We start from the raw sequence: 15,698 nt of genomic DNA, 5'->3' as shown, positions 1-15,698 counted from the left end.
TGCAGTGTTGGGAAGGTTACTTTTAAAATGTATTCCACTACAGAATACTGAATACATGCCCCAAAATGTATTCTGTAACGTATTCCGTTACGTTACTCAATGAGAGTAACGTATTCTGAATACTTTGGATTACTTAATATATTATCATGCTGTTTACAACTACATGAATGTCCTATTGCTGTGATTTATTACTGTTACTGAAGGTCCGCGGCTCCGGACCGTAGTAAAGGGACCTCTGGCTAATACTGTGGGTTCCATGTCGGGCTGGTAGCCGAAAACTAGCTTTACTTTGTTGTCTGGGTCAACTTTGCTTGCCAGAGACAGAGAGAGGCGTTGAAAGGCTGCTCCAACTGAACTTATTTTTTCCGGAGGAAAACACGAACACAGTGTACAGTTGAGTCTTAATAGCTTACTTACAGCTGGGCTCGTCAGGCACTCTTCTTGGCTGCAGTGGTTATTATTATATTTACATGCTTCCAGCTCCCGTTTTTGCTCCGTGACAGCTCGGACTTTTCCTTTCTCTCCCTCCCTCGCTCACAGACACATAACGGGTATGGTAGTCCATTCTCCCTGCAGCACGGACTACACTGCCCATCAGGCTACATGCTTTAGAGCCATGCCTGTAGCATTCTGTCTATTAGCTTAGCACAACAACAACAACAAAAAAGCGCTCTCTCACCCAGGAAACACGCAGAGAGAGAGAGTCACCCTGTAACCATGGCAACCGTAACGCTGCCGCCTGGAACAACAGAACACAGCTGTCAAACAAACCCAAACAGTCCTGACCCGCGATAATATGAAACAGGAAAGTACCGCCGTGTAATCCATTGATTTCAGCAAAGTAACTGTATTCTGAATACCACCTTTTTAAACGGTAACTGTAACGGAATACAGTTACTCATATTTTGTATTCTAAATACGTAACGGCGGTACATGTATTCCGTTACTCCCCAACAGTGTTTGTTTGTTACAACCACTCTTATAGAAGCGACCCCATCGTACAACCCCCATGGTGTGTTGCAAACTCTGTGCGAGCAAGTGAGTGCCTGTGTGTGAGAACTACAGGCTTGGAATGCATGTGTTTGGGCTCCTTGCATGCTGTGATAACTTAAAAGACATGGATGATGTCAGGGCTCTGTGTGCGGCAGGCGGAGGTGAGGATCCAAACGCAGGACTCGTAAAACCAGATTTCAACAGAAAACCACAGTTTTATTGCTGGCAAAGCACAAAACATGAACAGAACACAAACACTGAGAACCGGGAACACACAGGCATGATCTGATGGTACGACACGACACCGAGCACGGGAAAACACAGGGCTTATATACACAGGGTAGTAGTGAGGGAATCGGCAACAGGAGGGAGACACAGCTGGGAGAGATCAGGGCTAACGAGACAGGGGGAACAAAGCTGCACACACTAACATAAGACAAAGACTTTCACAATAAAACAGGAAACATGAATCACAACTCAGAGAGACAGACAGAAAATGACACATGGAACTGAACTATACATGAAACCACAACTCCTAAAACATGGATAACAGAAACATGAAACTCTAATCATCATCATCATCGTCATCGTCATCACCACAAGAGAATGAGAAAACAATCCAAAACACCAAGATAACTGAAACACAAAGTACCAGAGAAACAAAGAATAATCCATCATTCAAAATATAAACCAAAACATAATAAACTCAAAATACTGGGTCCAACGGACCCAGAACTGTGACAGATGATGTTGTCCATAGTGCAGCAATAGTGTTTTGCAGTCCTTGTAGTGGAAGGAACGTAACAAAACTACAACAACTTGAAAATCCTTATGCAAAAACGGGGGACCCTGGATTTGGATGAGAAGACTGTGATTGCTGAGGACTACAAGGTTAGCTAAGATTTATTATTTAAGTGATCATATTAATAACTTTATTACTTGTGTCTGTCCCAAATGAATTAATGAATTCACATTATTTTAAAAATATATATTTTAAACCACAATAACATTTTATATAATACATTTTTCTTTGCTTTGATAACTTACTGAATATAGATATATATCTGTTTTACAGACTGATGTTCAGAATGCCCCCTTGAAGACCCATTTCCAGGCAGTTGTTGACAATGCAACACTGGACTGTGAGAGCGAAAGAAAGATCTTTCATGCACCCAAATTTGTTGCTGGTCTGGTAAATCACCTTCTACCACATGCAACTTTGTGGTCATCAATGATGCTCGGTACATTTTTTTATTTGTTGTATTACTATCTTAAATTGTCATTTATTCATAAATGTAAATGTGCTAAATGTTGAATGACCTATTTTAATTATGTTTTTGAATTACTTGTATTCTCCTTAGGGGATCTTGGACGTCATGGTACTGGTCCTGCTTACCAGCAGCTCAGTAAACTCTATGGTGACATTCAGCAATCCAAGAAGCAGGTATCATAGCGAGAAGAATAAGTGAAAAAGAAACATAAATTATATATAAATTTACAATACATAGATACTGAATTAAACAATGTACTATTGCATTTAAGAATTTTACACAAGTCAACAGAACCCAAGGAATCATGGAGAAAAGCCAGTGGGATTTGAAAAAAATCTGTATCCAGAGAAGGAGACTGACAAGGCTTGATGACTTTGTGGAAATTTATCAGAAAATGCATGATGCCCTCCTGCTTGAATATGCAGACATGAAAAAATCAAGACAAAAGGTATGAATAACTTCCTAATAATGAAAATTGTGTTTTATACAACTAGAACAAGAAACTAAGAAAAAGTGAAAACATTTGGCTATGACTGTAGAATTAAGAGATGATAAAATAAGTAAGCATTAAAAGTATGTATGTGTAATCAACAGTCTTTTGGCGTGGAAATGGAGAAATGGAAAGGAAGGCATTAAACGAAAAGGTGTGTATGTGTCACCGTTAGTGACAGAACTGCCACTGAAGAAAAAGAAAACTGAGATAAGTCATCATGTTCCCATTATTTTCAATGATTAAACCTTGTGATGTCCTCCCGATGGCCATACTCCTTTTGTCCTCTGGGGTAAAGCATCTGCTTTGACTATTTATAAAGCATCAATTATAAATTATCATCCGTCTCCGTGTTTCAATGTTTTATCAAACTGTATTCCAACTGATTACCTGAAATTTTTATGTTTTTTGACATTGTATTACACCTAGGCATGAGCCTTAGTGAACCCCCACTTTAATGACAAAAAATGCAGGTCCATAGGTGACACAAGTGCAGGAGGAAGCTCAGGTTTTTTGCTTTTTGCTGGTCACACCATGTACAGCTTTGTTTTCAGCAGTTGTAGGCCAAGGACATATGAATTAAACAAGCTTTCAAGGGTGATCATTGTCTTTTGGAGACCTACTGTATTAAGCACAGCTCGCGTGGCCTGACTGCAGGAAAGCAAGTTTGCAATCGTACACTAGCATGTTCTCTGTACAGCTGGACCGAGCATCACATACTACCCATGTTTTTCTCTCATAGTTCCTCTGTTTACTTGGGATGTAATGTTGGACAGAGTCCTTTAAGGGGACTAGGCACTCATACACAGTCATATCAGTACCTGTATGGTACACCAACAGCAGGACAGATGCTCACTCGTTACATACATCTCAAATCAGAACAAGTTTGTGTCATTCATGACCATATTCTATTGTCTATTATATTCTATTATATAAAGTCATTCAAAAATGTTATCTGTTAACAGGTAAAAGGGAAGACCACTGTTCAAACCTTTAAACAGGAACAGCACAAACAACATGATGCTCGTCAAACATTTTTAGAAATGTTTTTAATGTCTACATTTATGTTTTGTGTGTTATTGTCATAAATGACTCTGAAAATTGACATGTGTCTATCTTTGTAGGATGAGAGCCAGGAACAAATAGCTGTTTGCCAAAAAATAGCAACATACATGGCTAATAAAGTGTCTGTCACAGTATGGAAAGGAGATTTATGTGCCTTCAAAGTGGATGCAACTGTGAATGCAGCTAATGAAAGTCTCTCTCACATGGGTGGACTTGCAAAGGCACTGTCTGCTGCTGGAGGACGTACTATGTAACAGTTGCTATTGTAATGCAGTGTATCACCACATGGCGGCGCCTTCTGTCTCATGACTGGTGTGTCACCCCCTTTTTGTTCTTCTTCGTACTCTCCCTGTAATGGATGCTCCCGTGTGTACGCGGACTAGTGTGCTCTCGTGTAATGTGTGGTAGAGGTAACACTTTTATTTTTGATATTGTAAATAAATGAGTACTTTTGGAAAGTCAGAAGCTGTTGCTCATTCGCTATCCACCTGCACACCTCCGCGGCTGGCTTCATCTCCACCGCACGTTACAACTGGCGCCCGAACTTTTTTCCCTTGGACCTCAGACGATTTTTGTATCCCGCCGGGGATTCTTCTCTTCTAGCACGTGAACTGTCTCGGAAATCTTCTCACTTTTGCGGACGCTCGGACGTTTTCCCCAGCCGTGGCCGCAGCCTCAGCTCAGGTGGGACCCGACTAATTTCTGGATACCGCGGTGTGCCGCTGCTCCGCTTGGAAAAAAGAAAAAGAGAGAAGCTGACTCCGCGTCGCGAATGGACTCTGTGGATCTGTTATTCGGACATGCTGTTGTTTTCGTCTTCTAAGGATTAATTCTTCTGTGGGGAGCCTGGAAATGAACGTTTCTGCTGGCTTTTCATTCCCCTTTCCCTCTGCTGAGACTAGACGGACTGTAGCACATGTAAGTGATAACTTGGCCGACTACAACTGTTAGTGCTGGTCTTCGGCTCAGTATAATGAAACGATTTAAAACTAATCTTGCATTGAGCTCTAGTGTTGCAGACATGCTATTGTAATAACATGGTTGTGATCACTTCAGTCTAATTTTAGTTGTTGGGTGACGTTTTCATATGTGGTTTTTCCAAATTTAGTCTTGAACGGCATTTTTGCAGTTTTGTCTTTGTAGTCTGACCTAACTGACTCTTTTACTGTGATATAAATGACTGCGCTGTGCGCTGGAGCGGCTTAATTTTTTTTGAAATCGCAATGGCACACTACCCAGATGACTCTGACTCAGACATGGAACTTACCTCATTACCAATGTGCCAGATAGTTGACAATGTAACTCCTAGCCTTAGCCAACAAGTGGTGGAATTAAGAACTGAGGTGAATAGGCTTAGTGACTGTTTACGTGAGTCACTGAACATACAGCAGAGTTTACTGAAGCAGTGGGACCAACTCACAACGGGGAACTCTCCCCCTCCTGCAGTCCCACAGTCTCCTGTTTTCCCGATGGCCACATCGACACCTCATGTTCCTGCGAGGGACAAAACTGAACCCACCAACAGTACCAATCCGTTCCTGCCCAGCAACCCATTTCAACCTACAGATCCTTTCCTCCCGTCTCACTCACTCGAGCTCAGCAGCACTTCCAGAGTGATTGCGGCAGCTTTACATCACGCCAAACTGGAGCCTCCTGTGTATGCTGGGGATGACAAAGTGCAACCTGAGGACTGGTTAAATACAGTTGGCACATACAAAGCCTCATTGAACCTAACTGATGGGCAATTGCTAAACGAACTGCCACACTTTCTTGCAAAAGAGCCCGGGAAATGGTTCAAGGCATTGAGCTCCCACATCACGTCATGGGCTCAATTCTGTCAGCTGTTTAAGACAGTTTTTCTGCCCTCCGACAGCCAAGAACGCATCCTGAGAGGGATATTGGATCGTGTTCAGGCTCAGGACGAACCACTCCCAACCTTTGTTGCCCACATGTTGAGTGAGTTTGATAAACTGAAGAGCCCTCCGCCTGAAAAAGACAGAATCGACCTAATTAGTAAACATGCTCTTGAAAAATACAGAGTTGCCCTGTATGGCGCTAATGTCACTTCTGTAATGGACCTGCTGCTGCGTGCTCATGAGCTTCACTCAGTGCTTGGACCGCATAGACCACAGCCTCCTTCGTGTGGCAAAGAAAACTATAAGCCTGAACCTTACTGCTTCAAATGCTCTCAGCCAGGGTTCACTACACGCACCTGCCCAAACTGTAACACCCAACCTCATTTGCCACAACGACCCTCAAACTCCGCTAGGCATGGCCCGGTCCAGCCATTGCCGGCGCCTGGCCCCTCTGACCCAGGCCACGAAAGGTTGGAATTAAGCAGCACTGCATCCCAGCCGCAATACAAGCAGTCGGGAAACTCCAGGGGGGGGAGGACATTTCACAGAGGCCAGCCTTCCCCCAGTTACTAACGGAGCCTCACATGCCCCATTCACTGCAGGGTGGACACAGTCTTGGACACTTGGAAGACAATTTTTCACAAGTCCACTGGAATACCCCACTAAGAACACAAGTGAACTTCAATGCTTCATCTGTGGATGCTACCCTCGACACGGGCGCTTCCCTCTCAGCTGTACGACCAGATCTCATTCAAGTAAATGACTCTTACCCCAGAAACACAAGTGAGTGGAATGGTCCTGCAGTTAACCTCGCCAATAATGCTCCCTGCATCCCTGAGGGTGTTATTTGGCTCAATATTGGATTCATGAACAAGAACTTTTACCAGCGTTTTGCAATAATACCAGATTTGTCTTCTCCTTTCATTCTGGGAATGGATTTTATGGCAAGAGCTTCTGTTTCTATTCACATTCCCACTAGAACAGTCTGCATTGAGGACATCCCCTGCCCACTCGCAGACGATGAAGAGGACCTTCCAAATGATTACTTGCATTCGCCTGGAACACTGATGTCTTTGGACTTGATTCGCTCAGACTTAACAGCCAAACTGTCTGAAGCAAGTCTCTCAGAGAGCGACAAGGATGCTTTACTCAATCTGCTCAGCAAGTTTAGCTCCTTGTTTGATGGTCATCTTGGTCGAACGGCTCTCACTGAGCACGCCATAGAGACTGGCAATGCAACACCTGTCAATCTCCCACCCTATCGCACATCACCTGCTAAGAAACGTGTGATTGAAGAACAAGTGCAACAAATGTTGAAGGACAACATCATTGAACCTTCCACAAGCCCTTGGGCAGCTCCTGTGGTCATTGTCAATAGAGCGGCCGCGGAACCAAGGTTTTGTGTGGACTTTCGAGGGCTCAACCAAGTTACCCGAAAAGACTCTTATCCCCTGCCTCGTGTGGATGAGTCTTTGGACTTTCTGGCACGGGGAAAGTTTGTCACAACATTGGACTTAGCGCGAGGCTATTGGCAGGTTGCTGTAGCAGAAGACTCCAAGCCTAAAACTGCCTTCATCTCTCACTGTGGTCTCTTCCAGTTCCGGGTGCTGCCCTTTGGGCTCTGCAACGCACCTGCAACTTTTCAGAGGCTCATGAACTCTGTGCTTGCTGGCCTCATTTACAAAACGTGCGCAGTCTACCTGGATGACATTGTTATCGCCTCACCTACCTTTGAACAGCACTTGGTGGATCTTGAGGAGGTGCTGGGCAGACTCCAGGCTGCTGGCTTGTCCTTGAAGCTCAAAAAGTGTCAATTCTGCCTCGATGAATTCACCTTTCTCGGGTACCGCATCACATCATCAGGTGTTAAACCCGATCCAGACAAAGTAAAGGCGGTCAAGGAGTTTGATACCCCAACCTCGGTGAAACACATCCGTCAGTTCCTTGGCTTGACTGGCTATTATCGGCGCTTCATTCAGAATTATGCCCGCCATGCTGAACCTCTTCACGCCATCACCAGAAAGGACAATGCTTTCCACTGGGACGACAGCTGTCAAAGAGCCATGGACACTTTGAAAGACCATGTCACATCAGCCCCGATCCTGTCATTTCCGGACTTCGACCGTCCCTTTTCCATTCACGCTGATGCATGTGACATTGGTCTTGGGGCAGCATTGATGCAAAAGGATGACAAGGGTCGTGAGTATGTTGTGGCTTTTGCTAGTCGCTCCCTTCACAAAGCTGAACTCCCCTACTGCACTTCGGAGAAGGAGTGCCTTGCTGTGATATGGGCCCTGGAACACTTCCGCTCGTACGTTGAAGGTGTTCATGTTACTATCTTCACTGACCACAATAGTCTCAGGTGGCTCATGTCTCGTCAAAACCCAACGGGCCGACTCGCCCGCTGGTCACTTCGTTTGCAGGACTTTGATTTCACAATAGTGCACAAACCTGGTGCACAAAACAAAGTTCCCGACGCACTGTCACGCCACCCTTTGCCTCTGACCTCTGACAGGCCGACGGATCTTTTACCAGATCATGCTGTCATGGGCAGCCTGGACATTCGTACTCTGCCCCCCGTCATTCTGGCTGACCGTTCACAATTGAGACGGCTGCAGCTGGATGATCACGTCACAGGTCCACTCCTCAGAGACATTGAAGCAGACTCTCTGAACATCTCAGACAGTGCCACCTTGTTGCAGTATGTTGTGTATGACTCTCTTTTGTATTACAGAGACCCCAAGTCCACATGTGCTTTGCACCCTTTGAAAGAGCTGAAACTGTTCGCCCCTACTTCCATGAGAGGCACCTTGCTGGACTATTACCACGACCACCCCACAGCAGGTCACTTGGGTGTTTCTAAGACACTGGCTAGACTGCGCTTTAGGTTCTTTTGGCCCAAGATGGCTGCTGATGTGAAGTGCTATGTGACTTCATGCTCAGTGTGCCAACTCACCAAGCCAAGTCAGAAAAAAGCAGCCGGTCTTATGGTTCCCATTGTCCCCCAGAAACCCTGGGAGTATGTTGGGGTGGATTTTGTTGGACCACTGCCCCGCACCCCCGCTGGTAATGCATATTTGATCGTGTTTGTTGACTATTTGACTAAATGGGTCGAAGCCAGTGCTGTCAAAGAAGCTACATCTCAGGTAGCAGCTGGTAAATTTGTCACTGACATTTTTGCTAGACATGGTACACCCACTTACCTGATTTCTGACAGAGGGTCTCCTTTTGTGAGTGAGCTTTTTGAACATGTTGTTTCTGCCTTAGGGTCAGTGCACAGACTAACTACGGCTTATCACCCTCAGACGAATGCTACTGAACGTGTCAACCGGACTCTGAAAACTGCAATCCGCGCTTATGTAGGTGATAAACACACATCATGGGACAAGTTTCTCCCTCAGATTTGCTTTGCTCTGCGTACCGCCCCCCATGACAGTACAGGTATGACTCCTGCCATGATGCTTTATGGTCGTGAGTTAGACACCCCGCTTGACCTTATCACTCAGCCTTCTACAGCAGGTCTTGATGAACCGGGTGTACCTTACCCTGAGACTCTGAGAGCCTCCCTACAGGAAGCTCACGACCACGCCAAAGCAGCTCTGGACTATAGCCATGACAGACAAAAACATTACTATGACTTGAGACATCGACATGCCACGTTTCGTGTTGGTGACCTTGTGAGAGTTAAGACGCACCCCAGGTCAGACGCTCAGTCTAACTTTACTGCTAAACTTGCACCACTGTTTGAGGGACCATTGTGTGTATCTCAGAGACTCAGTGATGTTAATTACAGGCTCGCTTGGGTGGACTCCGGTGTGGATGCAGGTGTTTATCATGTTGTGAACATGCAACCGTTCCATACCTGGGACTCTCTCACTTCCAAAGAACATTCTGTTTCATCTCCTGCTGGGAGAGAGATCACAGGGAACTCTGAGTCTCAGGCCCATCCTGGCCCCCCTGCAGTCACTGACATTGACTCTGAGCCATTCCCCCTTTGATTTACCGGACATTGACTCTTCTTCTGGTGTGGGCGCTGTTTCAGACAGTCTTTCACCCAGATCTGTTCAGCACCCAGCTGCTGGTGGACGTTACAATCTCAGGCCCAGACGTTGCCCCAGAATTACGTCTGGCTGGAACAACAAAAGATGGACTAATGATTTTCACACAACCAGGCTTGATCTGAAGTGAAATGTTTTGGTTAAACCTGTTTGATGCTATCTTGTTGCATTGCTATTTTGAGTCATGATATGTAGATGTTTCTGTTTGCTCTACTTAATCCAGTTTTATGGCTCTTTAGTGCGTTATGGTTCATTCTTGACATTTACTAAAAAAAAAAAAAGAAAACTGATTTTCCACTGTACATATTCATCCTATTTTCACCAGATTCATTTTTGACTGGTCTTTTGCCCTGTGTGTGTGCCGATCTTAACTATAACCTCTATGTATAGGGTTCTGTTAGGTGTGGTGTGTGCTTTTTCAGCTGTGTACGGCTGAGGACAGCCTTTTTCTCACCAGGGGGGACTATGTAACAGTTGCTATTGTAATGCAGTGTATCACCACATGGCGGCGCCTTCTGTCTCATGACTGGTGTGTCACCCCCTTTTTGTTCTTCTTCGTACTCTCCCTGTAATGGATGCTCCCGTGTGTACGCGGACTAGTGTGCTCTCGTGTAATGTGTGGTAGAGGTAACACTTTTATTTTTGATATTGTAAATAAATGAGTACTTTTGGAAAGTCAGAAGCTGTTGCTCATTCGCTATCCACCTGCACACCTCCGCGGCTGGCTTCATCTCCACCGCACGTTACAACTATCCAAGCAGAGAGTGATGTCTTCATTGCCAAAAATGGCAAATTAAAGGCTGGACAAGCTGCAGTTACCACAGCAGGCAAACTACCTTGCATGAAGCTGATTCATTTGGTAGGCCCGTGTCTGCAGAATGACCCCACAGTGCACATGATATACCATGCAAAGAAACTTCTAACTAAAGGTATTTTGAATGTCATGACATGTGCAGAAGAGCACAAATTTTCATCTGTTGCCATTCCATCAGTGAGCTCTGGAATATTCAACTTTCCAGTCTCAATTTGTGCTGATGTTGTAGTCACCACAATCAAAAAGTACATTGAACATAAGAACCCCACAAGTCCTCCATTTGAAATACACCTGGTAAACAACGATGATCCAACCGTGAAGGAAATGGAAAGGGCCTTCAAAGAGATCCTTTTGGAGCCACTCTCTGATGTCAGGAGGACAGTGAGTGCACCCATTTTTAAAGTATAATTGTCATCTTTAGTGTTAGAAAAAATGATAACAATAAACATGAATAAATAATTATTATGAAATAACAAGTGAAATTTAAGAATTAGAGCATCTTTGATGCATAGAATAACCCTTTTCAAATTGTGCAATAAAAATGAGGCCACAAAAAGTAGCAGTCATTAAATACATTCAGGCTATGTTGTTCTTCTTCATTTGTTATGATTTTGTAATCACCGCACTTAGTGAGTATTATGTGAAATATATCAGCATTAATAACGTGTAATTGATGCAAAAGGTAATGCAACGTTTTCCTTAATAAAACATTACTTAAAATGTAGTAACAAATATTTTCGTTTAAATTCAACCCACAAATCGAGGGGCCAGAGGATTCTCCATCTACACTGGAAAGGACAGAGCACCTTGAGAGAAACACAACCGGTGTGACAAAGGACACTGCATCACAGGTGATGTTTCACGAACAAACTCACTCACAAACAATTCAATAACTATGTCATGTGTTTGAAAAACCAAGTTTGTTAGTACATATTTTTGTAATTATATATTAGATTTTATTATATGTATGTGTTGATGAATGAAAAGTACAGACCACAGAAAAGTGACAAATGTCAGTCCAACAATAAATGTAACTTTTACATGTTACTGGCCTTAATATTACAAAAACAACAGTAACTGACTCAATTTTTAATTTCTTAATGTAGTTTAACATCTCAAATAAATTACATTAAAATCTATGTCAGATTTGGAGATGTTTTCGTGTTGTTGCGTCAGGTACATAAAATACTTTTAAAAATTAGATTTAAAACCGTTGTAATCGATTACATAAATGTTCTCATAAGAAGAATTTTTTGAACTCATATTTAGTTACTATTGTCTTGTTGAAACACAGGTCGCATATTTGTGGAAACAACAGGAAACGGAAGTTGTTGTTTCTGTGGTCCCATCTCAGATTAGAGGTAACAACTTTGTCATACGTCACAGTGAGTTCCTGACCCTTAGACCACACAGCTGGCTTGTTGGAGAGGTATGTATCCAGGTATTAACCCCCCCCCAAAAGTACTGCATAAGGTTAACGTTAAAGCTGGGCCAGAACATTAGTTGTTCCCTACACATTCAGTAAGTACTGCTTTAGATCTACATTCCAGGCATATCCTCATGACTGAATACTGAGTATACGTAAGTAAAAAACTCTTTATTAACCTTTGTATTCCAAAACTTTATCATGTTTAAAAAGTAATAAAAGGTTATTTATTATACTCCTCAGGTCATTGAAAGTCTCCTGCACCACTGGGCCATTCGGCTGAATCTGGGGAATAATATCTACATTATGAACCACTACACGAGCGGTGTGATCCTCTATGGAGAGAGAGAACCAATCAGGAGACAAAGCTTGTCCAAGGTAAAAAAATTTTAATATATTCTAGAATTAATTTTTTTAATTTTATTAATGTCTCGAGATAAATGGAAAAAGTATTGTTGCAAATTTGTAATTAATTTCTAATATGTCACAGGTGAACTTTGACAGCTACCGAGCCATTTTATCCTTTGTGAACATTGGAAATGTACACTGGAAGTTTCTGGTTAGTACAAGCAGCATTTCTGTGAAAAAAAGTTTGTTTCAATAAAACATTCTTCATAATTTATGTACTTTTAAAGTTTATATATCTATCGCAGTACATAAATGCAGATGACAGCTGTCTGTAGTTGGTCGATCCTTCAAGAAACTCTTTGGAGCAGGAAGAGTCTGACCGTGCAGCCAAAGGATTCCAGTAATTATGCGTTATTACATGTATATAATAATAACATAAAATATTTGGTACTCTGTAATGCCATTAGAAAAGTGACAGGAGGACTTAGGAGGTCTTTTTCTAAAGGTGAACATATGGTTGTAGATGAAAGTGTAATAAAATCCATGGTTATCAGTTCTTTAAAGAATTTAAAATATTACTTCAAAATCACACACATATGTAATTTTAAATAATAAAAATACCCTGACAGTGTTTAAGCAGTGAGACATTTGACACAGTTACCATTTGTAGATTTAAAAGAACATGTTATTAATTTTGATACTTCATGCAACATAATCTAGAGCAGCTTTCTGACACGCCATTAAAAACACAGTGATATGTATTATATGTGTCTATGTGATTTATGAAAAAGTACAGAATGCTCTTTTTCTGTGTGACGTTTATCTTTCTTTTATATATAAATGTCATGTACATTATGTTCACACAGTGAATCCTTCAAAATGAGGAGGACATGCTACAACAAAACAGACTGGGTGAATGTGAGACTTCGAGGAGGAGTACTGACACATCCATTTCAACGGGATGGTTCTAGCTGCGGGGTAATGGTCATCATGGTATGGTACCGCATTAACGCAATAATATTGTTCTGTAAAATTAGATAAGAAGATGGGGTGGGGGGTGGGGGGAGTTAAAATAATCTTAAAAGGTTAAATTGTGTAAACAGGAAGTGTAACATTTGCAGATGTTTTCAATGAAATGTTATTTTTTGTTTTCATTTCAGATGGCCAAAGCAGTAATGGAAGCATTCCCAAATAAACCAGAAATGACATTTTTGAGGACAAAAAAAGAGATGGCCCAGGCACGAAGGACATTTGCACAGACAATACTTGAGGCCTCCGGTGTGTAATATCTTCTTCACATGGACATATTTGTTTGTGTCAAACTGATGAACACTAACATATGTATATATTTATGTTTTAGTATTTGACAGTGACACCAACTGTGCCATGTGTGCAACGGAGAAACCACCCAATCCAGGACCCTCCATCACTGACTGGGTATAGTGTTTTTAAAAATAGTTTTATGTTATCTACAACAAAGTATTTGAGTCTGTGTCTTTAGGATTGTAATTTATTAAAACATAGAATTATTTACTTCATGTGTTTATGAAAGTTCATATGTTTTGTGTTTACAGATCCAGTGTGATAACTGCAACTGCTGGTTCCATTCTGAATGGCTGGACATGACAAATGAACAGCTCAGCAGCGCTCAGAAGACAGAGTGGAAGTGTGTGCTTTGTGTAACCTAATTCCACATGCAGTGAAAGCTACTAGAATAATCTGCTTATAGTTATTATTGGTGTTTTGAGGAACACATGTGTAAAACACAATGTGTATAACATTCTTGCTTTGTGCACCTACTTTAAGTATTTCCTTTTTGATTTTTTTGGGGTTGATTTGTGTGATGACAGATAATGAATAACAATATATCAAAACTGTATAATAGTAATATGAGAAATCAGTAATCTGAGAAATGTAATTTCTCACCCCAACCGGTCGCAGCAGATGGCCCCGCCCCTCCCTGAGCCTGGTTCTGCCGGAGGTTTCTTCCTGTTAAAAGGGAGTTTTTCCTTCCCACTGTCGCCAAAGTGCTGCTCATAGGGGGTCATATGATTGTTGGGTGTTTCTCTGTATGTATTATTGTAAGGTTTAACTTATTATGTAAAGTGCCTTAAGGTGACTACTGTTGTGATTAAGCGCTGAATAAATAATGTCTAAAACTAAAGTTGCTACTTGAAGTGGTGTGTGAAAATATTTTCATAATAATGACGTTTTGAAAATGTAAATTTTGTGTGGAAATATATTTCTTGTAGTTAAGCAAATACTTGAATGAACTCATTTTGTTCAGTAATGGATTAGGATTTAATTTTATCAGAAAACAGTACAGTAATTTGGGTAACGTTTACTATCAATTTTCTGGAAAACCGTACAGTAAATTTGGCTGTGGATGACAGGGTGAAGAGTGGGGGTCACCCAGAGTCAGAATCCAGTGAGATATCTGTGTCACCTCTTACAGTTTATATGTAATCTGATGTCAAAGATGAAGATATTAACAGTACAGTACTGTATATTGGGTAAATTTTATTGTTAATTTTCTCTGAATCGTACAGTAATTTGGGCTTTGGATCATGGGGTGAAAAGTGGAGATGAACCAAAACTGGGAGTGGATTGTGAAGTAAAATAGTGTCAGGACACAAAAGACTGCGTTTCTAAGCCGCTCTTCATCCGTACCGTAATATGCGTAAGAGTAGTGCAACCACATTTTAGGTGCGGCTGGCGGTGCGGCTAGCTTGACTGTCACTTCGTAAGTGAGGGCTCACTTGACCGCAGTTAAATCACGGACAAACTATCCCACAGTTGTTTATGTTTTTAAACCCATTTTGCACAGAGAGGCATTTTTTGAAAAATGTATTGATAGCAATGTTGAATATTATTACACAGGAAAAAAACAACTACATGTAAAATAATCACACCGTGATGCCTCTGCCTTTCTAAATGCAGAGACAGTAACTGTGTGTGTGTATGTAAGCGTGTAAAACCTGCAGATAGATTAACAGTATTTTGTCTCTATCTGCCATTCTGCAATTCATCTCATGTAAACAATAACGTGGCGCACAGCGTGACGTGAAAAGAGGCACATAGCTTTAACGTTGCGTGACGAACTCTGTATTCCTCGTCCACACGTAAAAAAAAAAAAAAGGAGTTTTAAAAAATCTCCGTTTTCGGTGATTCGAAACGCTGTTTCCGTGTGGACGAAACAGCTGCGTTTTCAAAAATACCCGTGTAGGTGTGGACGCAGCGTGAAAGAGTTAGTAGTATATTTTATTACTACCTGCAGATTACTTGTATTTGCTTAATTGTTTACTAAATGTTTGAGGTGTGAAATAAACCGCAATGGAGCAAAATATGAGTGTGTGTGGTTGGAGGATGTGTCAGTG

The 15,698-nt window shown here is 42.0% G+C and overlaps 1 long non-coding RNA gene across 2 annotated transcripts; it reads left to right on the top strand.

Annotated features, from left to right (window-relative positions):
* The first annotated feature begins 9,680 nt into the window (after positions 1-9,680).
* LOC112844860 (uncharacterized) lies at positions 9,681-15,202 on the top strand. Of its 2 annotated transcripts, XR_003217611.1 has the most exons (11): positions 10,560-10,592; positions 10,726-10,928; positions 11,312-11,398; positions 11,842-11,976; positions 12,217-12,351; positions 12,464-12,532; positions 12,627-12,721; positions 13,188-13,314; positions 13,482-13,599; positions 13,682-13,758; positions 13,896-15,202. It is a non-coding gene; the product is annotated as an uncharacterized LOC112844860 (long non-coding RNA). The 2 variants fall into 2 exon arrangements; XR_003217612.1 differs by lacking the exon at positions 11,842-11,976 and having other exon boundaries at positions 9,681-10,592.
* The last annotated feature ends 496 nt before the right edge of the window (positions 15,203-15,698 follow it).

The sequence above is a fragment of the Oreochromis niloticus genome, unplaced genomic scaffold (assembly GCF_001858045.2).
Source record: "Oreochromis niloticus isolate F11D_XX unplaced genomic scaffold, O_niloticus_UMD_NMBU tig00001726_pilon, whole genome shotgun sequence".
In the NCBI taxonomy this organism is placed as follows: domain Eukaryota; kingdom Metazoa; phylum Chordata; class Actinopteri; order Cichliformes; family Cichlidae; genus Oreochromis; species Oreochromis niloticus.
This window is presented reverse-complemented; position numbering and strand designations above follow the sequence as displayed.